The 25,984-nt window shown below is 34.6% G+C and overlaps 1 protein-coding gene across 9 annotated transcripts in view; it reads left to right on the top strand.

The window, feature by feature from the left end:
- The first annotated feature begins 1,104 nt into the window (after window positions 1-1,104).
- The window catches only part of LOC102891856 (zinc finger X-chromosomal protein), a 50,760-nt gene continuing 25,880 nt past the window's right edge, over window positions 1,105-25,984 (top strand). For 2 of the 9 annotated variants that reach the window (XM_015591779.2, XM_015591776.2), the window contains exons 1-2: window positions 1,471-1,789; window positions 4,003-4,111. The gene's annotated coding sequence lies outside the window, so the exon portion shown is untranslated. Of the gene's footprint in view, window positions 1,214-1,468; window positions 1,790-4,002; window positions 4,136-25,984 lie in introns of those variants that run through there. The other 7 variants (XM_006914934.3, XM_015591774.2, XM_025048973.1 and 4 more) reach the window with 5 other exon arrangements.

The raw sequence follows: 25,984 nt of genomic DNA, 5'->3' as shown, positions 1-25,984 counted from the left end.
ACAGAAGCCCAACCTCCAGTTCCTCAACACCTCATCTGAATATGGGTGTAAAAACCTCAGGAGGATTTAAAGGCATGATAGTTGGCCTAGGGTCATTCCCCCTCCCCTTCAAGATGTACCTTTGGAATTTTCCTTAGTCCCTTACTTAGCCCTCTCCCTATTTTCAGTTGTGAGACTGCAGTATGAGACAACTTAAGATCCAGAAGTAAGATGGATATCGTTGGGACTGTCCTCACACCCTCTCTGCCACAAGGATAAGCATAGAGACTCTTCCCCTTGTCTCTTCTCAGCTTTGGCCAATCATAATATTGTATTGCCTGTATTGCAAGTACGGTATACTCAATATCTCTGCCCAAGAAAAGAAAAACCCCTAATCCAGAGAGCTCCAGGAGACTCTCTGACCTGAGAGCACTCTTCTGTTCACTTTTACTTTGTGCTTTCCTGCTTGCTGTGTTATGCTTCTGAGTTCTTTCTCCCAGCATAAGACAAGAACGTGGTGACCGGAGCTCCAGGTTGGGTACTCCTTTGGATTCTCACCTTGTGGAGCCCTCTAGAATCAATCAGTTCAGTATAGAATGGTAGCATAGTAATTTAAGTAATGAAAATACAAAATGCACGTTTTCAGAGTAGATAAATGTTGTCTGCTTAAACATTTCCCTTTTCTTGTAAAGTTTCTTCAAAATTTAAAGGGTTTTTAAAGCAGATGTGATAAAAAAAGAAGTCTCCTACTCTACATTAAACAATAAGGAAATGAGTTTCATCATTCATAAAGCAATTACAGTTACATTTCATGGATTTGCAAATCCAGAAATAGAAGCTACATGAAATTTAAGTACAGTAAAGTCGTCTTTCATTGAAGCATGGAAGAGCACTTCCGCAATATTGTCGTTTTCCACATTCAAATCAGGTTCTAATTTCTTTAACGGTTTGTTACTCTGGTATCAGTTTTATACGCTTCCTTTAGCGCACATGCCAGTTTAAAGTGGCAAGGTATTTTCATTTTACTTAAAAGTTTTGTTTTTGTTTTGTTGTTGTTTTTGTGTGTGTGTGTGTGAAAGCAGGGGTTGCTAATTTTATCTTCTCAATCTACTGAAATGAAGAAAACATTTACTGCGGGCTAGGGATTGGGGTGGGCGGAAGGCGGTCTGAGGCCGTCTGAGGCCGTCTGAACAACCGGAGCAAACTGCAATGCCAGTAGCGGCGTGGAAATGCGGTAGGTCTTCGGAGAGGGCCCAGGAACCGGCGCAGCACAAGGGAAGTAGGGACACCTGGTCGTACCTGACTCTGAGTGGGCTTTACAGCCGCGAGGGCCGCGGCGGCGGCGGCGGCGGCGGCGGCGCGTGGAACCCGAGAGGGGCCTCGAGCCCAGAGGGAGGCCCTCCGCATCCAGTGCTCTGTTACGCGTGGACGGCCGCAGCAGCGGGCGGGAGCGCGAAGGAGGAAAGAACGTTCTAAGAGAGATTCCGGTCGCCGGAAACCCTCTCGGAGCGAGGCAATTAGCTTCCCCAGTCGCGGGCGGGGGCACCGCCGACAGGAGGTGCAGGGGGACCCACCTGGCTGTGGGGCCCATCTACACTTCCACATTTTCCTGGGTCTCTCTCCCGGGCGGTGACGTGACGTGCTGACGGCGGGCCCGTGCCGGGGAGCTGGGCCGCTTTTTGTCAGCTCCGAGCTCGGCCCCTCCTCCCTCCCTCTGCCCGCCCCGGCAGTCGGAGCCCGGCCCAGTGCTCCAGAGAAAGACCGGCCTGCAGCACCCGCCACCGTCGCCGACCACCGGCAGTCGGGTCTGGTGAGTCTGTACCAGTGCCGCAACTAGAGGCGGCCTGGTCCGGGTCTGCGAGACGCCCTTCCGCCCTAATTAGAGTGGCGTGGTAGATGGCGCCGAGGAGGCCCCTAGGAGGCCTTAGGCCCTGGGAGGAGGTCGGCTGCCTTTACCGGCAGCGGAGCCGCGTTCCCTAAACGGGCGGGGTTGGGGAAGGTTCAGCCAGTGGCTGCGGAGGCATCCGAAGGGCCCCGAGTCGGCGCCGCACTTGGGTAAAGCCTGCCAAGCAGGCAAAGACTTCAGGAGTGAGGTGAAGGCCTTAGGCCTGCCTGGCAGATTTTTGTTATGTAAATATTAGCGAAGGGGGGAGGAAAGGGGGACAAGATGGCGGCGGCTTGGTGCCTGCTTCAGGGGACTGCTTGGAAGGGGTTGTCGGGATGCGGAGCCGCCATCTTGAAGGCGGTGTTGGAAGAGAATATTTCTCTTTATCTCAAGGGGAGTTTGGAGAGCCATTGGCGGTGATGGCGGCTCCGGTGACGGACCCAGGATGCCCAGCAGCGCGTGCGCGCGTAGGGATAGTGCTCGCTCCCTAAGGGTGGCAATTGCTCTCGCCATCATAATACGCTCTAAGCACTGTGGGGCAGCGACTCGCAGTTTCCACTGTGTTCTGAGCTACTGTACTGCTCCTGATGTCCTGCGTTTTCACGGACCTTGTATACCAGTGGAGTTGATAGATAGTATGGCAGGCTAAGCACCTAGGTTCACCAAGGCAGTTGAGACTCTTAATAAAAAAAAATTTTTTTTAACTAGTACGTGGCTGTTAGGGGGTGTTCCCTTCAGTTTTCCAACACCCCCTTCTCTATCTAAATAATAAAAATTTGATAGCGAAAGTTATCACCGCTTTTGTTCAATAGAGGGGAAAAGTTTATTTTGTAAGTTTGAAAGCAGAGGAATAGACACTTCTTCATTCAAAAACTTTATTGAAAAGCTGTGTTTAGATTTATGATCACTTTACATTACTTACTGAATAAAAGGTGGAAAATTGGTTTTCTTTTAAGTATATTTTTCTTCTTTGAACTATAACAAAATATTATGCATGACTTACCATTTTAAGAACCCCGGTGCTACGTCAATTTTCTCTTATTTAAAAACTCTTAAGGAATAGTTGCATTAGAAAAGATTGCATACTGTTCAACTTTGCTGGTGAACTCGTAGGCCAATTGTGATCTATGTTGTGGGCTAACAAGGATGGAAGTGGTTCTTAAAATGCACATACTGCGAATTCACTGCTTGACTTTTATAGCATTTACAGTACCAGGAAAGGTTAAACGGTTCTTCAAGTATGTCACAATTTGGGAAAATTATTGAAAGATGGGTGTGACTTCGTTAGATTGAGGTTCGAGTGGAGAAAGGGCAGCTATATTCTGAAGTTTCTTACAGTTAACAGTATAGCACGGTTGGTGGAGCTTAGGGGAGTAGTAGAAATTCGGCTAGTAAAGGTAGATTGTGAAAGTAGCTGAATGATGAAACACCTGAGCTATGCTTCATGTTCATTTAGCAGTTCTACTTCCAACCATGTTATCGAAAAGTTTCAAAGTTGAGAAGTAATAAGTATTTTTTTAGTAGAAAGTTATCGATATTGTTGCTACTTTTTGAATGATTCATCTCTTCTTCACTACTTTTTTGTATCGTAAATTCTCACACAAAATAAACTTTTGCTTAGAAGTATTGTAAGTACTATAGTGAACAAAACCGTTGAAAATTACAGGGGTGATTTCAGAAGAAGGTTTGAAATGTAGGTTAGAAGAGTAATTCTAAAAATACAATGGCCTTCAGATGGCTTTATGCAAACATTTCCATTTCCCCTGGTGGAAATAATACTATGTAAATAATTTTTTTATTACTCTTTCCTAAGCGAAGCTTTAAAACTTGTGTTTTCTTTAGTACATGAATGTCCTCTCTGCATAAAGTCCAAAAAAAACCCCCCAAAAACAAAAAAAACCCAACCCAACAAAAAAACGTGGAGCACTTGTTTTCTAGTATTTTATAATACAAGAAACAAGTCTTTAATTTTCCTGGCCTGCAACAGGTCAAGCAGTGCTGTTACATGAGAGAGAGTCTAATGTTTATTGTGAATGGCCATGGTTAGAAAAATTTGAGAAGTTGGATTGCAGAATACAGACTAGAGTAAATTATTAATACAATCTAGTTGTGAAATGTAGTTACTTGTATTTTGACAGATGGGAAAAACAGACAAGAGGTCTAAAGAAGATAGACTTGTATGCTGCACAGAGCAACAGCAGTAGATGTTCCAGTGCAGAAACAGTGAATATTCAAGATTAAAGTAGTGTAAGTGTATAATTAAGAAGACAGGTAAGTGTTTAATGTTAAAGCATTTCCATCAGAAATGGTTAAGTACTGAGCGGTAAAGACAGTGCAATATACATATATGCCTTACTGCTAAATTGTACACCTGAAACTTACTGAATTTCGTTAACCAGTGTCACCTTAATATGAAAATAAATAAAATGGTTAAGTACAAAATATTAATGTAGACAAGTTATTTTTAAAAGCAACAATTTATAAAATATAGGTCTTTATACAGTGTAGCAAAGAACAGTTACTAGATTATATTTTGCTTCATTGAGAGAGGAATATTAAGGAGAGGTACATATCAAAGAATCTGAGGAGTCTTGACATCTTTTTAAAAATATAGTAACAATTAACTTTAATATATTATCAACTTAAATTAAAAATGTTCCAAAATTACTGGAAAGCAATTATCTCCTAGATATGACAGATTGAATTATAACATTTTATTTCATATTCGTATCATACCTGTTTTTAGCTAAAGAAATGAAATCCTGCAGATCTAGTTAAAGAGTTTCTCACATTTCATCCCAATTGTCTTTTGTTTTTCCTAGAAGAGTAAACAGTGGCCTTAGGTATGTGTATCCCAATCTGTTTGTGTTTTAACTTTACCATGTTACATGTGCATCTAGATCAGTGGGTCTTAAAATATGGTACAGGAATCCCTGGGGATCTCTGATTACTTTTCAGTGTGTCTATGAGGAGAAATTGTTAATCTAAATAATACTAAATGTTTATTTACCTTTTTTACTCTCATGCTCATAAACGTATACAGTTGATATCTGATGTTTCAAAAGTTGTATGAGGAAGCAGATTGGGGGATCCAACTGTTTTTTAAGGTAGACCTTGAGATTTGCAAAAAATAATTTTGAAAATATTTTAATACTCATTTTAATATTAATGATTTATTTAAAATGAGTAAATTAATGCACAAACTCACAAATGTTTTGTCTCTATATTGAGCCACGATGTAAAATTTATTGTTTCCCATGGGTCAGGGTCAGAAAAAGTTAGACCTTTTGTATAGCATGGTCCTTGACTATAGATAATTTTTGTAATGGTAATATTAATAGCATAACTTATGAAAACAGAAGCTCTTTTAAGGTCTCAGATTTTTAATTTATAAAGGAGTCCTGAAGTGAAAAAGTTTGAGAAATTACTAATCTACTTTATTATTACTTATATTCTAGTGATAAATATGTTCTGGTTTATCCATTCATAGGTACAGTTAGAATTTTCACTTGGTGGAAATTTAAAAACACTCATGCTGTGAACATATTTGCACATGATTCTTCTCTCTTGGGGTTTTTGATCTAAATGAAATTGGGATATTGAAATACATGTATGGGTTGTCAACTTTACTAGGGATTGCCAATTTCTTTTTTCAGTGAGCCTCTGTTTCTCTGTATCTTGCCAAAGATTTAACAATTCAGTTTCTTCTAGTCTTTCAGGTATTAAAGGCTTTCTAATTGCTGTTTTAACTGCATTGATCAGATTACTTGTGAGGTTGAGCCTTTCATTCTGGAGTATTTGTTTATTGGCTACGTGTCTTTTTTAGTATTGTTTGTTCCTATTCTTGACTCGTTTTCATATTGGGTTGCCATGTTTTTCTTACTTTACTGGTATTGTCTAAGTTGTCTTCAGCTTTGTACATGACATTTTGTCAAGTAGGACTTAATAGTTAATTTTTTTAGTCTTTTTATACATGGCTTGTGGTTTTTTTCCTGTCTCCTAGATGTTCTCCCCTAAAACAAAGTCATTCTTGATTTTCTTTAGTATAGGTTTTAAAGTTTACTTTTTATATATTTATCTAATTTTATACTTTTTTTTAACTTGGATTCATTGACTAGTTTACACTTTTACCACTAGTTGTAATTCAGTTTATGATGTATATTAAATTCCAATGTGTGCAATTGTATTTCTAGTTTATTTTGGCTCTAATTTTTTTATTTAATCTAATTATATATTCTCTTTAGAATTGTTTTAGCTACTTGGCTCCTTTTTTTTTAATTTTAGGGTCATATTTTTCAGTTTGGAAAGTTCTTGGATTTTTTTTTATTTGCATAAAATTGTTAGATTTTGTAAAGACAGAATTACGTAGATAAGTACAGATAACAGGCTTTTAAAGAACAGTACTGCCGTCTATTCATTTCTGTAGGCCTTTTATATCCTTTGATAGTCCTCCATAACATCTAATTTTCTCTATCATCATCAGTCATCATAAACACTTAAATGTGTGCTGGCACTGTTCTCAGGCTTTACTAATATATTAAACTTTTAAATCCATGTGTTAACTCCCTGAGATAAGTATTATTTTGAATTCTGTTTCTCATATGAAAGTCCAAAACCCCAGGAGATTATATGTAAGCATCATAACTAAATGGTGGAGCTAGAGTTTTAATTCCACTATCTGTCTTCATTGTCTATACCAATTCTGTACTATATCACTTTTGATAGATATCTTGTAGAACTCCTGTTTAAACTATTGGTAATTGTTACATAGTAAATAGCAATTTTTGAGACTTGTAATGTTTGTAATTTATATAACTATTCAAGTATTGATTGTGCCATCTTCTATGATCATATGCATAGTCACATTCATAGATGATGAGATGCATTTTTTTACTTGTATTTTAACATTTTGGAATGGATATCTATTTTATAGTTAATGAGGTTCTAGAATGATTGTTATCCAGGCAGTAGTTATGATATATTTATCCCTGCCTGCAGTATTCATGAAGTGTTCACTTTGTATCACTTCAGATAAGTTACATTATTGGATACTACATTTTGCTAATACATGTCAAACATTATATCTGAAGGTAAAATTGCCCTTAGAGAAGTTTAAAAGCATTCGGAGTCTGGTTTGATTGATTTATAGTTCAGTCATAGGATACTTTCTCTCAAAAATGTATTGTACTCTGGTCATTGTTTATTGTAAGTTTTCCAACTTTGAATAAAGGCTGCTTACCTTTAGCAAGAAATGAATAGTGACTTATATGAAAAGTAAAGTGCCAGCATCATAATTTGCACAGTAGGTTTCACTGTCTTATAAAAAGATGGCACTGAAAGTAATTAGGGATCTTGAAGACTTGTCAGGAAGGCAGTATTTTTAGAAAGTCAGTCATTGAACAACTTTGAAAAGAAAAGTGAGCCAGAGGAGCATCCTAAATGTGAATTTCTTTGGTCGTATTTTTTTTCTCTCATGTTAAGAGTTATAGGACTTTTCTTCCTGCCATAAGAGTGATGTGTGTTTTTTCAAATTCTGAATAAGTCATACAGAACTCCAGTGTATAAAAAATAAAAACTGAACAATAACTGTGTCATTTTACTTGAGAATGTTTCTTTTTATTGGTTTGTAAAGTAATGGTTCCTTTGATAATTGGAAGCACTGTTAGAAACATAGTACTGCTATAAAGATTAAAATGAAATATAGTCCTGCTATAATTGTTGATTTTTTTTCATTTTGTCTATAGTAGTATTTTCTCTGAGTAATAATGTTTGATCTTTTTCTCTAATGGTCTGTGTACTTTTAAAAAGTACTCCCAATATTTTACCTTTAAATATTGACATAATAATATTGTTTTGCATAAATATTTTTTGTTTCTTTTTATTTACAGTTAAAAGTTTTTCTCATAAACAGTAGTTGAATTTTTAGGATACTTTGGCTGCATCTGTTGATTTTTTTTCTTTAATAATAGGCTGAATTACATGTATAGGTTTTCTAACTTTAAATTTTGAATCCCTGGATGCTTAATAGTCACATCTTCATAACTATTCTATAATTTTCCTTTTTCAGTTTTTTAAATAATGATTATATAATTATATAATGAGTGGGGGCGGGAGAATTCTAGTAAAAAAGATTGTTTATTAAAAGACATTTGCTGTTTACTGGAAATTAGAATTAATTTGTGAAATTACCTGTACTCTTGTCTTTTTGTGAGTAGATTTTTGACAGTTGACTTATTAGTGGTTTCTTTGTTGGTGTTAAATCTTTGGCTTTTCTTGAATCTTTTTTTTTTTTTTAGAATTTAAAATTTTCTAGCAGAATGTGAATTTACACCTAATACATTTGTAGGAGTTTACAAACAACTTTAATAGTGTTAATTTGTTTCTTTTTTGATTCTTTTTCTTTTACTATAGCCACTGTTCCTATTTGATTAGACTTTTTAAGTAGTGTTTTATTGATCCTTCCTGCTCATTAATCTTTTTTTCTGATTTATTTGAGTTTAAATAAACTGCCATTCCTTTTTAAGTGTGTATGCATGCATATGTGCATGTACTGGAGGCTTGGCTCATTAATATTTAATTTGTTTTTACAGTATATGCATTTAAAACTATAAATTTTCCTTTAAATTATAGGTGAATACCATGATTTTTGACAGAAATCAGGATTTTGTTATTGCTCAGTTTAAATGTATTGTGGTTTTCAAATTATTTTTCTTATTACCATGATATAATTCAGAAGGCTTTTATTCTTGTTTTCAAATGTATGAATTTATTTGTTAAGCTCTATTGTTGAATGTATAGGTTCAGCCCTATTCTTAACTGACAGTGTTTTCCTTTTAACATTAAAAAAATACAATTCAAACTTCATGATTCTTAATTGTCTTAAATCTATTTTGTCTAGTAACTACATGACTTTTTTAAAAATTTAAAAATTATTTTGGTTAATTTATGCCTCCTTTTTTTTTTTCCCTGTATTGCTCTTTAGGTTCACCTCCTATAAAGAGTGTAGAAACTTAAAAAAATAAGTTATTACAGCTTTTAAAATCTCTTTTTAAATAGCAATTTTAAATTTTAAAATTTAAGGAGCAATTTTAAAATAATCTGATTTTTAAATAATTTTAAAATAATCTAATAAGATTATTATTTAACTGGTGCATTTAATATCTTACCTATTTAAAAAACCTTTTATATCTGCTGCCATGTATATTTTGTACTTTCTATTTGGCCTTTGTTTCATTTGTGTTAATTGTAATGAATTAGCTCATTTCACCATCTTTTTAAACATATTTTTAGAAATTATTTCTATTTTTATTCTTTCAGTTACTGTGCTTGGTGTTTAAACATGCTTAACTTGATTTCAGGCAAGGCAAGTTGATCAGTAACTTTCTTTTAAAATTTCTGTTTGAAGGTAGCTTTTAATGGCTAGGAAAAAAATGGGGAGGTTAAACTGTCGTGTCAGATAACAAAAAGTTTAAATGAATGGATAAGAAACAAAAGTGGTTAATTCTTAAGATGGAGATAATTAAAACTAAATTAAAATGTTAGAGGAAAACCAAATAAAGAGAAAGTAGAAGTGTTAATAGTGAGGTTTTTAAAATGTTAAGCATAGGCATATTATTTAATGTTTTATAAGGATATTTTATGTTGAAGTCTAGACTATGAAAAAGTTTTAATATACAGTGTACTAATCTCTGAATAAAAAATAATCAAGAGATGTATTTCGGAATGATTTTCTGACAATTGTTTGATAGCACATTACAGTAGTTGTACTTTCATATTGGAATGGCACAGCGTGATAAGGAGACTATTCAGGGATATCAGTTTTCTGAGATCTTTTGCTAGGCTTAATATTCACATAATTGTCCTTTAAAAAACTTTCATGCTAGTTCTTGAATGCTAGTTCTTTCATGCTAGTTCTTGGGTTTTTCCCACCACCCCCAGTTATTAATTAGTTTTCCTGGAAGGTTTTTAAGTCAGTCTTTTCCACTTTCACCAGCTTTTTATACATCTGTGAATTTACATTTTCCTCTTAAAATATAATTGCTCTGTGTTTACTTTGTATTGTAATGTTTAAAGAATTTATCACACTGATTAACAAAGAGTGTGTTTTGAGTGGAAAGCAGAGTTTATCAGGGATGAAAAAAATAAGTTTTATTAGTTGAATGAACTGTAGTTTTTCTTATTCACTCATATTGTTCAACTATTATGTATCTTTTAATATATGCAATGTAGACAGCTAAAATACATACGAAATTTTAAAAATACGTATAGACAGCAGTTCTGATTTTTCTCTTCCTGTATTTCTGATGTGTACACGTATCATCCTTTACAAACCATTGATAACCCTAAATACTTTCATTCTTAGGACTTTTGTTTCCCTTTACAGCCATTAAAACTGCTCAGACTCAGTTTATGAAGTTCAAATAACTTAAAATAGGCTTAGAAGATACTATAAAATAATTGAAAGTGCAGAATAAGTGAACAAAAGGATTAAAAAGGTAAAATAGTTAAAATGTATATGAGAAACATAATTATTTGAAGTCCCTGTTGTGTCCTTCAGCACATTTCTTAGCTTTTTAAGGTTCAGTTTCCTTCATTGGAAAATGGTGTTGATAATATACCACTAATTCGGGTAGACATTGTATGAAATAATTTATGCAAAGACCTCGGCACAATTTTTGGCATCTAACAAATTATAAATGACAGTGTTTTTAAGGGTAAAAGCAGGATAGATTAAAGTAAGTATTAATACAAGTTTAAACAGGGTTAACACTAGACTTGTATTGCTGACTTTGTTAAAGTATCTAATATATTAACATTCAGTACTTTATTATAACAATCTAAGACCCTTCTAACAAATGTTAAATTTAAGGATTCCTAAATTATAGTGTGATCGATTGGAAGAGTTAATATTTTAAAGATGTCAGTTTTTTTCCAAATTGATCAATACAGATTAATGTAAGCCCAATCAATTCCAGTGGGGTTTAAAACACACACACACACACACACACACACACACGCACGCACGACAGGTAAAGATGAATTTACTGTACATCCTAATAGTTATTTAAAATTCAGTAAGTTAAAACTCAAAAGTATTAATCTCAGAAGCAAATTATTAACAAAAAGGGGGTATAAATTTAATTTTTTAAATGTTAGTAATTTCCAGTATTCCTTAGGTTTTAGAGAAATAGGTTCTGTTACTTGTAAAGTATATTAATTTTGTATTGCTATGCATTTATGAACTGAGGGTAATAGTTTTTCAGTTGAGTCTTCTGGATTTTCTGCACCATATAAATTATGACATAACCTTAAATTTCTTTACCTTACCTAATTACATTGGTTAGCAGTATCCAGTGTTAAAACCAGTAGTATTAAAGGGTATCTTAGTCTTATTTCTGACTTTTATAAGAATGTAGTATTTCATCTTTAAGCTTAATACATGGTGTTCTTTAAGTGGTAATAACATTCTTCTATTTACATGTATTATAGAACACCGTGGGAGCATATTGGTTTTGAGATGCTGTATGTTTACACAATTATTCTGTTGGGGTGAATATTTTAAGTTAAAATTAATGTTCAATTTCAGCTTTTAAGTATCTTTTGAGAGTATCGTAGTTTTTCTGTTTCAGCCTGTTATAGAGGCTATTTGGCCCCATCTTTGATTTCTTGAATCATTCTCATTCTCTCTGTCTGTCTGTTTCTCTCTCTCTCTCTCTCTCTCTCTCTCTCTCTCTCTGTGTCTGTCTCTGTGTGTGTGTGTCTCTCTCTCTCTCTGTCTCTGTGTGTGTGTGTGTCTCTTAAATGTTGGATCTCATTTGCCAATATTTGGGATTAGTTAGGGATTAGTTTGAATTATTTTGTTAGGTGTTGGTGACTTATTGGTTTTGTAAAAGGAATTGTGAAAGCCTTTCTCATGTTTAGAACAGTGGTCCTTTGTGGCACCAGGGACCAGTGCTCCTATGAGAATCTAATGCCTGATGATCTGAGGTGGAGCTGAGGCAGTGATGCAAGTGCCAGGGAGTGGCTGCAAAAACAGATGAAGTTTTGCTGGTTTACCCACTATTCACCTCCTACTTTGCAGCCTTGTTCCTAATAGGCCACGTAGTGGTACTGGTCTGCAGCCTGGGGGTTTAGGGACCTTTAATTTAGAGGTTTGGCCTTCTCTTATGTTTCTTGTCCTGATTTCTTTTTTCCAACATCAATCCATCTCTTCTTGTTCCTTATTCAGCTCTTTCTCTCCATCTCTAGAATTCCCTTTCTCTTATTCATTCCTCTTAGTATAGCCATGAGATTTCTACCTTTATGTTACTTAGCCCACTCTGGTAGCCCTAAAATTTCTTTCCTCATATTACCTTCGAACCTACAATCCTTTTCAAACCTCATATTAGCTTTCCTCATATTAGCTTCGAACCTACAATCCTTTTCAAACCTCCAAGTTTTTGTCTGTGCATTACACAGCCTTCTCCCTGCGGACTTGGAATTTTTCACTGTGCCTTCTCAGCCTTCTCTGTGGTGCCCTAGAATTTTTCATTGTTGAATACTCAGCCTTCTCTCTGCATCCTCTGAATTTCTCCCTGTCCTCCTTACAGCCCTCTCACTGCAGTCAGGAAATTGCTACTATTCCTTTACTAAGCCTCTCCCCGTACCCACGAAATTACGGTGGTACTTCTTAGTCAGCCCTTACCCTGAAGCCTTAGAAATTGCCTCTTGGTCCTTACTCAGCCCTGTGTCGGCTGCTCTGATAGTTCTGATCTCTTCCCCAGCAGCTCCTTGCAGACATAGAATTTCTCCCTATCTTTTATTCAGACCTCTACTACAGCAGTAAAATTTCTCCCTAGTCCCTAACTCAGCCATCTCCCTGCAGATATGAAATTTCAAGCTTTTCTTTACTTAGCCTTCTCTCTGCAGACTTGGAATTTCTCACTGAGCCTTCTTAGTCCTCTTTCTACTGCCCTAGGATTTCTCTTAGTCCTCTCCCTACAGATATGAAATGTCTCCCTTGTCCCTTACTCAGCCTCCTTCTGCAACCCTGGATTTCTTTTCTCTAGTCACCTTTCTAATAGCAGTAAAATTTCTCCCATGTACCTTATTGAGCTCTCTCCCAATATCCGGGAATGTTTTTCTTGTCCCATACTTCTCAGTCCCCAGCCTTTTTGGCACCAGGAATCAGAGCTCTCCTATGAGAATCTAATGCGTGGTGATCTGAGGTAGAGCTGAGGCTGTGATGCTAGTGCTGGGGAGCTGCTGCAAATACAGAAGCAGCTTTGCTCACTCTCTCACTGCTCACCTCCGATTGTGCGGCCTGGTTCCCAACAGTAATGCACCACTACCAGTCCACACACAGCCCAGGGATCTAGAATTGTTCGTATGGTGTTAGTATTATCTTTTCCAATAACTTGGGCAAAAAAAAAAAAAAATTCACCTGTGAAACTTTTGAGGGTTCAAGCATTTTGAAATGTGCTAACATTAGACAGTTTTTTACTTTATTTTTGGATGGGTGTTCTGAGTTTTCTCTATTTTGTTTCTTGGTTGATCTTAATTTTTTTTCTAATAATTTCTTTCCCAGTGGATATTTTAAATTCATTACTTTTCAGCATACTAATATAGAAAAAATAAATAGTACTATGTAAACATTTTGTAATATTTATGGTTTTCTTTCCTTTAAATATGTTCATGCTTTTCCAGTTTATTTCTCGTTTTTTAGTTTACCACCTGTTAGTTTATTTTTTCTCTACATACCCCATTCTACAAAAACAAAACAAAAAAAGTTTATATTTAACAGCAACAAAAATTAGTTTACTCCTTTACCCTGCTCTGGAAAATTATTAACCATTATGAAATAAATGCTTGCTATTATTTAGCTCTTCACTAATTTTAATTTCCACTATAAAAAAATCATGTTATAAATTCACTTTTCTTTAAGTATTTCTAGCAACTTGAGAGAGTCTGCCTTGTATGATATAAATTATTTTTGTTTTGCGAGTATAACTTAAGGAGGGAGGAAGTTATAGTGAAGTCATATTAAAAGGCATTAATATATGTTTGGGAGACCAGAATCAAAAAATTGATTATTGCAATTCATATTACCAAGCATATAACTTCAATACGCTAGGATAGATGAAACATTGCTAGTCTATTAACTTTATGGTGTTATTGTTTTGAGGAATGGAAACATATTTGTTTATTTGCTAAGTGTTCTTTATATTCTTAAAATTTTAATTTTTTCAAGTCTGAATTCTCCTAGGAATCTCATGATTTAAATTTTTATGATCTATGTCCTAATTTTCAAGATGGTGATCCTTAAAACAAGGGAAGTCATAAAGTGAGTTTGAGGTAATTCTATTTTCAGGGCATTTGTTAACAGGTAACAGTAGGGCTGGTTCATCTCATTTAGCCTTTTGGTTTGCTTGTTTATTCTGCTTGTCCTTAGATTCAGCCAATGTCTAGGCTGTTTTGGCTGTAAGGACATTGACAATTACAGTTAAATAATCAGACCATATTCTTTCACCTTTACTTTATCACATTCACGGGAGCTGTTTGGAATATAGTCCATTAAAGAATATGATTTTATTCTGATGGTTGAACTGACAGTTCTATCCCAGGAGAGGTAACTGAATAAGGTGGTCTTCTTTGACGTGCAAAAATTTATTTTGCCTAGTTTATTTTTTTCAGTGAACTAGACCGGGTTAAATAAGTCAAATTCATTGTTGAACAGTGATTGTTCATGTTAATAAAAATAGTATAGGTAGGCAGTACTCATAGGCCAGACTATATATTAGTAAATGCATAAGGTGTAAAATTGAATTTAACTCTTTTATGTTTAAAGGTTATGAATTAGTAATTGTCATTGAATAATACAGACCATGAGTGCAACTCAGCAGTTAATGATAGTTTCTCACTTGTTTAAGCTCTTTTCATTTTTGCCAGAATTCAGTTACTTGTGGCATATTTGGCTGTGTATATGAGCTGGTTGGTGTTGCCAAACCCCGACATCACCCCCATCTTCCTGCAAATATTTATGCAGTTATCGATCCTATTTATGACAGTTAAATAGGCATAGCTTTACTTTAGAGACTTCACCTCCCAGAAAATTCCTGAATGTGATATGCCAAAATAGAAGTGCTAAGGAAGCACAAAAGCTTTGTTTGAAAAATAATAGGCTGTCATTTAGCTGCAAATTGGCTAATAGCTGTAAATCTGTTATGTTAGCTTGGGTTAATATTGTAGAGCATGCTCAATATTGAGGAAATGATGACGTTATCTGATTGAACAAAGTATGTCATGATCAAGGTGATGCTTTAGCAGAATTAGTCTTCCTGCATATTTTAGGAATGCTTCCCTACTTAGCATGAACTCTTTCTTGTAGTAGGATTCCTAGGCTCTTTATTTCTTGATGGAAGTGGCAGAAAGAAGCAAGAGACTATTTTCATTCCCAGGAATTAGGCAATACGGAGCTGAGATTAAATGGTGATCATGGGAATAAGAGAAAGGGACAAATAATTGAGAAGTTGTAGAAGAAGAAATGAACAAGATCTGACAACCCAGTATACAAGGAAGAAAGAAAAAATTCGTGATTGTGTCAGGAGCGGGCTTTGGTCCAATTGAAAATATTCAGCAGACAGTCTTATTCTGAGTATGTGGGGATCTGAGTATGCAAATGGTAAAGCCATGGGCATAAAGGGAAAGCAGATGAAAAGACTGTTGGCCAAGGCTGCAGTAAGGGATTATAGGTGGCAGAATAGCCAGTAGTTGGGGAGGTTGGAAGAAAACTGGAATGTTACTTAAAAATCAAACAAAAAATCTCAGAGAATTTCAATATTGCGATTATTTTTGCAAGCTCTAAAAGAGGGAAAAGATTCTGCATGCTAAACTCTCATTTTGTTGAAATATGAATGACATAAGTTTAAGGTATACAATGAGATGATTTGATACAGATGTTGTGAAATTACCACAATAGGTTAGTTAATACCTCTATCATGTAATTTTAAATTGTGGTAAGAACATTAGGATTTATTCTCTAACTTTCAGTTGTATAACATGGTATTCATAACTACAGTCATCATTCTGTATATTAGATCCCCAGAATGTATTAACTGGGAATGTGTCATGTTTTAACTGGAAGTTATTACTCTTTGACCAACATCTTCCCATTTCTTTCCTTGTCTCCTGCCACTAGCAATTACGATTCTACTTTCTCTAAGTTTGGCCTTTTGAGAGTCTACATATAACTTAAGATTCTACTCCATTTGTCTTTCACCAACTGATTTATTTCACTTAGCATAATACCTGCAAGGTTTATTCATGTTACAGGTGGCAAAGTTTTCTCTTTATAGTTGAATAATACTCCCATGTGTGTATAAATACATACATAATATTTTCTGTCTCCACACATTGCTAGATAGGGTGTTTTTGTATTTAGGCTATTGTGAATAATGTTGCAGTGAACATGGTAGTGCAGATATCTCTTTGACATAGTGATTTCATTTCTTTGTGATATATATATCCAGGCTTGGATTATTGTATCATGTGGTAGTTCTGTTTTATTTTTGAGGAATCTCCATTCTGTTTTCCATAAAGGTCGTTCCAGTTTATAATGCCACCAACACTGCACATGGGTCCCTTTTTCTATCGTTGTCAATACTTATTATCTCGTGTCTATTTGATGATAGTCATTTTTAATAAATACAGGGTGATAGCTCATTGCAGTTTTGATTTGCATTTCCCTAATTAGTGACATTGAGCATCTTTTCATGGACCTCATGGCCATTTGTCTTTGACAAAATTTCTGTTCATTTCCTTTGCCTATTTTTCAGTTGGAGTTTTAGTTGTTATTGACTTGTGCAAGTTCTTATATGTTTTGAATGTTAACCCTTTATCACGTATGATTAGCAAATAATTTTCTTCTGTTTACCTTTTCATTTTGTTGATGGTTTTATTTGCTGGTGTAGAAGCCTTTTTAGTTTACTGTATCCCATTCTTTTATTTTTGCTTTTCTTGTTTGTGCTTTTTGTGTCATCTCCAAAAATCATTGCCATGAGCAATCAAGGAACTTTTCACTTAACCTTTAGTTTTAGGGATTTTACGGTTCCTTATTCTAATATTTTATAATTAAATTTATTGGAGTCACATTGGTTAATAAAATTATATAGGTTTCAAGTGTGTCCACCACTCAAAGTTAAATTTTGTTCTGTGACTCCTTTTATCCTTAATCTACCTCCTCTACTCATTCTTCCCTCTGGTAATCACTAAACTGTTGCCCACGTGCATGAGTTTGTTTGTTTTTCTTGTTTGTTTCTTTCAATTTAATTCCCACTATGAATGAAATCATATGGTTCTAATTTCTAATTTTTCTTTTTATTTCACTTTGTATGATAATCTCAGAAACCATCCATGTTGTCTGAAATGGCTGAAATTCACCTTTTCTTGTGGATGAATAATTTTCCATTGTATATACGGACCACATCTTCTTTACCCAATCATCTATCAAAGATGTATTGGTTGTTTCCTTGTCCTGGCCACCATGAACAATGCTGCTGTGAATATCGGGGTGCATATATCTTTACAAATAAATATTTTCAGATTTTTTGGTAAATATCCAAAAGACAGTTCTGGGTCATAAGGTAATTCTGTTCTTAATTATTTGAGAAGCATCATACTGTTTTCTACAGTGGCTGCATCAGTTTACAATTCCACCAGTAGTGTGAGGGTTTCTTTTTCCTTACAACCTTCACAACACTTATTATCACGGCCTGTTGATGATAGCTGTTCTACCAGGAGTGAAGTGGTATTTCATTGTGATTTTGATTTGCAGTTTCCCTAATATATCCCTAATATTGTTGGTCATTTGTATGTCTTGGGAGAAGTGTCTGTTGTGGGTCCTCAGCCCGTTTCTTAACTAGATTGTTTGTGTTCTTGTTGAGTTTCATGACTTCTTTGTATATTTTGGATATTAGCCCTTTATTGGCGGTGTTGTTTGCCAGTAGCTTCTCCTATTCAGTTGGTTTCCTTTTTGTCTTGTTGATGGTTTCTTTTCCTGTACAGAAGCTTCTTAGTTTGGTATAGTCCCATTCATTTGTTTTTAATTTTACTTTCCTTGCCTCATGAATATAGTACCTGTTTTCTTCTATGCATTTTATTGTTTCAGGTCTTATAATCAGGTCTTTGATCCATTTTGAGTTAATTTTGGAGTGTGGTGACAGATAGTCTAGTTTCACTCTTCTGCATGTGACTTTTGAGTTTTCCCAGTGCCATTTATTGAAGAGGATTTCTTTTCTCTTTATATGTTTTCTTGCTCTTTTATTGAATATTATTTGCCTATATATATGTAAGTTTATTTCTGGACTCTGTTTTGTTCCATTGGCCTGTTAGTACTATGCTGTTCTGATTATTGTTACTTTGTAGTATAACTTGAACTTGGACAGTGTGATATCTCAGCCTTGTTCTTTTTTTCTCTGACTTGCTTTGGCTACTTGGGGTCTTTCTTGATTTCAAACAAACCTGATGATTTTTTTGTTTAAAGAATGCCATTGGGATTTTGGTGATGATTGCATTAAATCTGTCTATTGCTTTGGGTAATAAGGTTGTCTTAATTTAAATATGTTGATTTTTCCAATTCATGAATGAACAAGGATATCTTTTTATTTCTTTCTTTGTGTCATCAATTTCTTTTAAGTGTCCTAAAATTTTCAGGGTATAGGTCCTTCACATGCTTTCTTTGATTTAGTAATAAGTATTTTATGTTTTCGTTGCAGTTACAAAAGCCTTTTTTTTTTCCTGGAAATCATTGTTAGAGTATAGGAACGCTGTGGGCATTGATTTTGTACAAAATTTGTGCAACATTACTGTATTTGTTAATTGTTCATAGTAATTTCTTAGTAGAGTCTTTAGGGTTTTGTATGTATAGAATTTAGTTGTCTGCAAAAAGTGACAAACTGACTTCTTCATTAATTTGAATGCCTTTTCTTTCTTTTGCCTTATCGCTCTAGCTAAGACTTCCAACACTGTTGTTGAGTAAGAGTGGTGATAGCAGATAGCCTTGTCTTGTTCCTGATCTTAGAGGGAAAGCTTAGTATTTCACCATTATGTATGATATACACTGAGGGTTTGTCATTATATGGCCTTTATTATATTAGATACTTTTTTTATATACCATATTCATTTGTTTAATCATAGGTGGTTGCTGTATCTTGTCAGATGCTTTTTCTGCATCTATTGATATATCATATGTGATTATCTTTTATTTTATATATACGGTGATTTGTGTATATTGAACCATCCTTGTACACCTGGGGTAAACCGTACTTGCTCATAGTGTATAATCTTTTTAATGTGTTGTAGTCGATTTGATACTATTTAGGATATTTGCATCTGTAGTCAGGAGAGAGATTGGTCTGTAATTTTCTATTTTTTATGTTATCCTTACCCAGTTTTGGTGTCAGGGTGATGTTAGCCTCATAAAATGAGTTAGGAAGTATTGTCTCTTCAATATTCTGGAAAAGTGTGAGAAGAACAGGAATTAAATCATCTTTTGAGTGTTTGGCAGAATTCACTAGTGAAGGCATCTGGTCCTAGATGTTTACTTTCTGGGAGGTTTTTGATGATAGTTTCGATTTCATTGCTGTTGATTGGTCTGTTTAGATTTTCCAGCTCTTCATCATTCAGTCTAGAAAGGTTGTATATTTCTAAAAACTTGTCCATTTGTCTAGGTTATTGAATTTGGTGGCATGTAATCTTTCATAGTATTATATAAATTTTTGTATCTCAGTAGTATCTGTTGAAACTTCTCTTTTATTTCTGGTTTTGTTTATTTGTGACCTTTCTCTTTTTTTCTTAGTGAGTCTAGCTCGCAGTTGGTCAGTTTTATTGATCATTTCAAAGAACCAGCTCTTTGTTGCATTAATTTTTTCTGTTGTCTTTTCATTCATTTAATTCTGTTCTAATTGTTATTATTTCCTTCTTTTGTTGACTTTGGGCTTCATTTGTTCTTCCAGCTTTTTAATATTTAATGTTAGGTTTTTTGAGATCTTTCTTGATCTCGAGATAGGTCATTAATGATATGAACTTTCCTCATTACTATTTTTGCTATATCCTCAAATTTTTGATATGTCGTTTTTTCATTCTCATTTGTCTCTATATATTTCTTGATCTCTTATTTCTTCTTTGACCCAATCATTCTTTAGTAGCATGTTGTTTAATCTCCATGTATTTGTGTTTTTTTCCCTTTGTTTTCTTTGCATTTGATTTTCAGTGTTAAAACCTTGTGGTTTGAGAATATGCTTGGTATCATTACAATCTTCTTTGAATTTATTGAGGTTATCTTCGTGTCCCAACATATGGTCAATCCTTGAGAATGTTCCATGTGCACTAGGGAAGAATGTATAATCTGATGTTTGGGATAAAAGGGTTTGCAAATGTCAGTTATCTCCAGTTGGTCCAATGTGTCCTTTAAGGTCGATATTTCCTTACTGATTGTCTCTGTGGGTGATCTATCCATAACTGACAGCAGGGTATTTAGTTCCCTACTATAATTGTGTTTGTGTCAGTTTCTTTCTTTAGTTTTGTTAGTAGTTGCTTTCTATACATTGGTGCTCCCTGCTTGGGAGCACATGTATATAGAGATAAGTGTTATATCTTCTTGATGTATTGTCCCCTTTCTTTCTTGTTACTTTTTTTTATTTTGAAGTCTATTTTGTCAGATATAAGTATGGCTATACCAGCTGTTCTCTGGATGCCATGTGTAGCATTGGGAGAATCATTTTTTCCCTTCCACTTAGAGTCTTTATTTGTCATTGCAGCTGAAATATGTCTCTTGAAGGCAGCATGTGATGGGTTTTGTTTTTAGTTTCAATTTGCTTACTTTGCGCCTTATTATTAATGAGTTCAGTTCATTTACATTTAAGGTGATGATTGATATATGAGGTTTTTGAATAGCCATTTTATCTTTTGTTTTCTGGTTGCTTGGTGTTTCCGTTATTTATTTGCCCTTATATTTCTGTCCATTATTTTAGCTTAGTGGAATTTTATAAATTTTCCTTTTTTAATATTATATGTCTTAGTTCTGGATTTCTTGCATGGTTGCCATTAAGTTCATGAAAAAGAAAGTTTTATATATACAGTAGTCCCTTTTTTTTGCATGTGTCTTATCTCCTTTCCCCTTTGCAAGTTCAGACCTTTACTCCCTCACGTTTTTCGTTTTTTGTTTTTGTTGTCTCAAGTTATCTCTTTTTATGTTGTGAGTTCATTTCTTAGTTGTAATAGCTATTGTCTTTTTCAAAAAAGTGTTTATGTAATATTTAAGTTTATGATACCCTCTTCTAATAAGGATTGCAATTTTCTGTTGCTGTCTTCCTGTTAGTCATCTTATTCATAGTTTTTTATGTTTTTGTTGTAACGCAGGCCTTGTAGAAAAGTCCCTCAGCTTCTTTATGTCTTTATTTCTCCTTCATAGCTAAAGGAGAACTTTGCTGGATGTAGTCTTGGGTGATAATTTCTCTCAGTAATTTATTTGATTCTACTTTCTTCTAGCTTATATAGTTTCTGCTAAAAAAATCTGATGATAGTCTAAATGGTTTTTTATAGGTTACTATTGTCTTTTCCCTGGCTGCCTTGAGCATTCTTTCTTTGTCATTGAATTTTGATAGTTTTAATGTAATGGGTTTTGGAGAGGCCATTTTGGATTGAGATAATTGGGTGTTCTCTTCACTTCTTGGATTGAAGGATCCAGTTTTTGTTATAGGTTTGGGAAATTCTCATCAACTATTTGAATAGGCTGTGGGCTTCCTTCTTTCTTCTCACTCTGGTATATCTGTTATTCTTAAATTGCTTTTTCTGATGGTGTCAGTTCTCATAAAGGTCTTTCATTTTTTTCACTTTCTGGTCTCTTCTTTCTTTGATCTGCATCATTTCTAGATTTTTGTTTGCTACCACTAATTCTTTCCGCTGGTCAGCTCTGTTTGCTAAGCTTGCTATCTCTTTTCAATCTTTATCTCTTTTATTGAGTTCTTCACCTTCAGAAATTCTATTTTTTTTCCCCCTAGAGTTTTAATCTTTGTAAATTATTTCTGTCCTTCATTGATTTGGTTTCTGAGTTCATTGAACTCCTTATCAGAATTTTTTTGTATCTGGTTGAGTTTTTTCAGAAGTGCAATCTTGAATTCTCTGCCATTTAATATTTCCCTATTTTTTAGTTCATTTTCTGGAGAGTTTTCATTTGCTTTCTGAGCTGCCTTGTCACCTGGTTCTTCATATATTTGATGGACTGTTTCACTGCTTAGGCATATATGGGAATGTACTCTGTTATTTAAGATGAGGTCTACTTCAGATTGATAAGAAGATATTTTGTTTTTATTAGGTGGCACATAAGCCTACTGCACTGCTCAGGTCTCCTGGATCTCTGCTTTGTGGCAAAAAAAAAGAAAAGAAAAATAAAAACACTTTTTATTTCTTTGGGAGATGTGTCTTCTCTGTGACCAGGCTGCCTCCATCCCTGAGCTCTACTCCCATGGGAGAAAGTGGTATGCATTGTGGATCCCAGCCTCTGGAGAGGCCCTGAAGTCCTGGTACTGACTCAGCAGCCAGATGCAGCTCACTGCTGCAATCTCCCATATCAGCCTGGATTGGTTGGGATTGGGTGGTTTGGGAGAGCTGCCTGTGTTTCTTTGACTATAGTCCTTCCAGTAATTCTGACTGCCTTTCCTCTATATCTCCACCTTTCACTGGCAACAACTGTGGTGTGTGTCTGCTACTAAGAAGATGACTCCTCAATTTGTAGGGCTGTAAACTTCCTGTTCTGTAACTACACTCACTGTTGCAGTTTTCCTTGGGGCCTGCTGCTAGCTCATGGAAAGTGTGGAGAGGCAAGCTCTGGGAGAGTAGGGAGGATGGCCAGTCTCCATGACTCTATTTTCTGTCTGGCAATGGCGGCTTCTAGAATCCAGCTGTCAAACCTCTGTATTTTATCTCTGTACTGATCACTGAGTTCAGATTCAGTCCATGCTGATCACTCAGGGAGTAATGCTCGGGCCATAACCTCATTCTTCTCCTCTGCCCAAGTCCAGCAGGGAGCTCTGTACTGTTTCTGTTGAAAGGACTGTTCTTTCACTGTTAGCTTTCTAGTGAAACCTTATTTGTTGGAACATGTCTTGGTTTATTTCTGAGCTCTCGATTCTTTTGTAATTCCATACAAATTTTAGGATAGTTTTTACTATTACTGTAAAAAAAATCTTGAATATGTAATTGGCTTTGATAATACAGACATTTTACAATATTTCTACCCATTAACACAGGATATAGTTCTTGTGTTTTCTTCAATTTCTGTAAGAAAAAAAGTCGTCTTGTACTTTTCAGGTTCCAAAAGAGCCTTCATTTCCTGTGTCAGATTTCTTTCTAAGTAGTGATTTTGGTTGTATTTAAAAATTCCTGGAGATTCTGGAGAACTGAATTCTTCTTCTTCTTTTTTTTTTTTTTTTTTAGTTGGTACCTAAAAATCTAGCCATTTTTGCATGTTAATGTGTTCTGCAAATATACTGAATTCGTTGATTAGATTTAACAGTTTAAGTCTTTAGGATTTTCTCTAGGTAAAATTGTAATCTGCAGATAGACAGAATTTTTCTTTTCCATCCATCCTTCCTGTATTGGCCTTTCAGTCATTTCTGTATGTTGAGCCATCTTTTTATCTGAGGGACTGTCACCACTCTGTGGTCTATAATCCTTTTAATGTACTGTTGAATTCACTCAGCTAGAATTTTATTGTGGAAATTTGCATCTACATTCATTAGGGATAAAGGTTTATAATTTTCCTGTCTTAAATTTTTCTTATTTAGTTTTAATATCAGGGTGATGCCAGCCTTATAAAATGAGATTGAATGTGTTCCCTTTAGTTTTTCTGGATGAGTTTGAGAAGGATTAGCATTAATTCTTCTTTAAATGTTTAATAGAATTCATTTACCAAAACCATCTGGCCCAGGTTTTTTTTCTGTGCTGGGATGTTTTATTTACTAATACAGTCTCCTTACTCATTTGTCTGTTCAGATTTTCTGTTTCTTAGATTTACTCTTGCTAGGTACTATATTCATTTATTTTAGATTGTTTTGCTGGCATATAATTGATCATAGTCTCTTATAGTCACTTGTATTTCTGTGGTATCATGTTTTCATGTCTCCTCATCTAATCTAATTTTGAGTTTTAATCCTTTTTTTTTAGACTAGCTAAAGATTTGTCAGTTTTGTTTATCTTTTACAAAAGCAGCTCTTAGGTTCATTGATACTTACTATTTTCCGGTCTTTTACTCTGATCTTTGTTTCCTTCTAACTTTGGACTGGCTTCGTCCTTTTTTAGCACTTGAGGTTAAGGTTGCTTATTTGAGATCTTTCTTTTTTTCTTAATATAAATGTTTATCACTTTAAAGTTCCCTTTTAGAATTGCCTTTTGCAATTCTAAAACTTATATCCAGTAAGTTTTAGTTTGTTTTGTTTTCATTGTGAGTTTAAATATTTTTTTGAATTTATTTCTTTGACCTATTGTTCTTAGGAATTTGGAATTTCCACATACATTTCAAGTTTCCAGCTTTCTTCCTTTCTTATTTCATATCATTGTTGTTTGGAAAGATATTTTATTTGATTTCATTTTCTTAAATTTGGTAAGACTTATTTTCTATTCTGTGCAGTGTTCTGTCTTTGAGAATATCGCATGTGTGCTTCTTGTCCAATGGAATGTTCTTTATATGTCTTTTGGATTCTTTTGATCTAATGTACAGCTCGAGTCCAATATTTCCTTGTATATATGTTTTTGGGTGGATCTATCCATTGTTGAAATTAGGGTAATGAAGCTCTCAAGTTTAGTATTATTATTTGTCCCTTCATATACATTAGTATTTGCTTAATACAGTTAAGTGTTCCAGTGTTGATGTAGGGTTTGATGTTGGCTACATATATATTTATGATTTATTATGTCTTCTTAATTTGACCTTTTATCATTATATATGACCTTTGTATATCTATCATTTTTGGCATACAGCTGTTTTTTTGTCTGATAAGCATGGCTACTCCTTTTCTCTTTTGGTTTCCACTTTTTAGAAGTACCTTTTTACATCCTTCCATTTTAAGCATATGTGTGTCCTTACAGCTGAAGGGAGTTTCCCATAAGCACCATATATGCTTAGGTTGTTCTTTTAAATTCACCCAGCCATTCCATGTCTTTTTATTGAAAAATTTAATCCATTTACATTTAACTATACATAATAACTTACTAATGCCATCTTATTTATAGTTATCGGGATGTTTATAATCTTGTTTCCTTCTCTCCCTTTTTTGGAGGAACTGATTATTTTTCATAGTAGTATGCTTTGATTCTCTGTTTGTCAATCTACTATAAGTTTTTGCTTTGTTGTTACCATGCGGCAAAATATAAATCATACACATGATAGTTTATATTAGCTGGTAAGTGTAATTGTAGACTTTATTCTTTTGTTGTCTATTTCACATTTTGTTTTGTTATTAAAAATTTACCTTTTTTGTATTATGTATTCACTAACAAATTGCAGCTACAGTTTTTTTCCTAATACTTTGGTTTTTTACACTAGTTAATATATTGATGGATTATTCTGACTTTGATTACACTTACCTTTTCTAGTGGGTTTTGTTTTTGTATTTTTCATGTTTTGACTTAGCTATTTTTCATTTCATTTTGAATAACTCTTTTCAGCATTTTTCTCCCTCCCTTCAACATTTCTGTAAGGCAAGTCTATTGGTGATGAACTCCCTTAGATTTGTTTGGGAAAGCCTTTAACTTTCATTTCTGAAGTACAGCTTTGCGAATTAAGGATCCTTGGCTGGTAATTTTTTTCTTTTAGCATAGATTGTTCTGTCCTACCTTTGCAGTGTTTCTGCTGGGAAATCTGCTGATAGCCCAATGGTAGTTCCCTTGTTTGTGAGATATTTTTATTTCTTGATGCTTTTAAAATTCTTTAATTTTGACAGTTGTAATTATTATAATGTGTCTTGAAAAAGTTTGCTTTAGGTTGAAATGTTATGAGGATTTATGACCTTCATGAATGTGGATGTTCAAAAATTCTACAGTTTGGGGAGGTTCTTAGCTATTATTTTTTTATTTAAAACTTTCTGC

The sequence above is a fragment of the Pteropus alecto genome, unplaced genomic scaffold (assembly GCF_000325575.1).
Source record: "Pteropus alecto unplaced genomic scaffold, ASM32557v1 scaffold1566, whole genome shotgun sequence".
NCBI lineage: Eukaryota > Metazoa > Chordata > Mammalia > Chiroptera > Pteropodidae > Pteropus > Pteropus alecto.
Note: the sequence above shows the minus strand (reverse complement) of the source record. Positions and strands in the feature narration are given on the sequence as shown.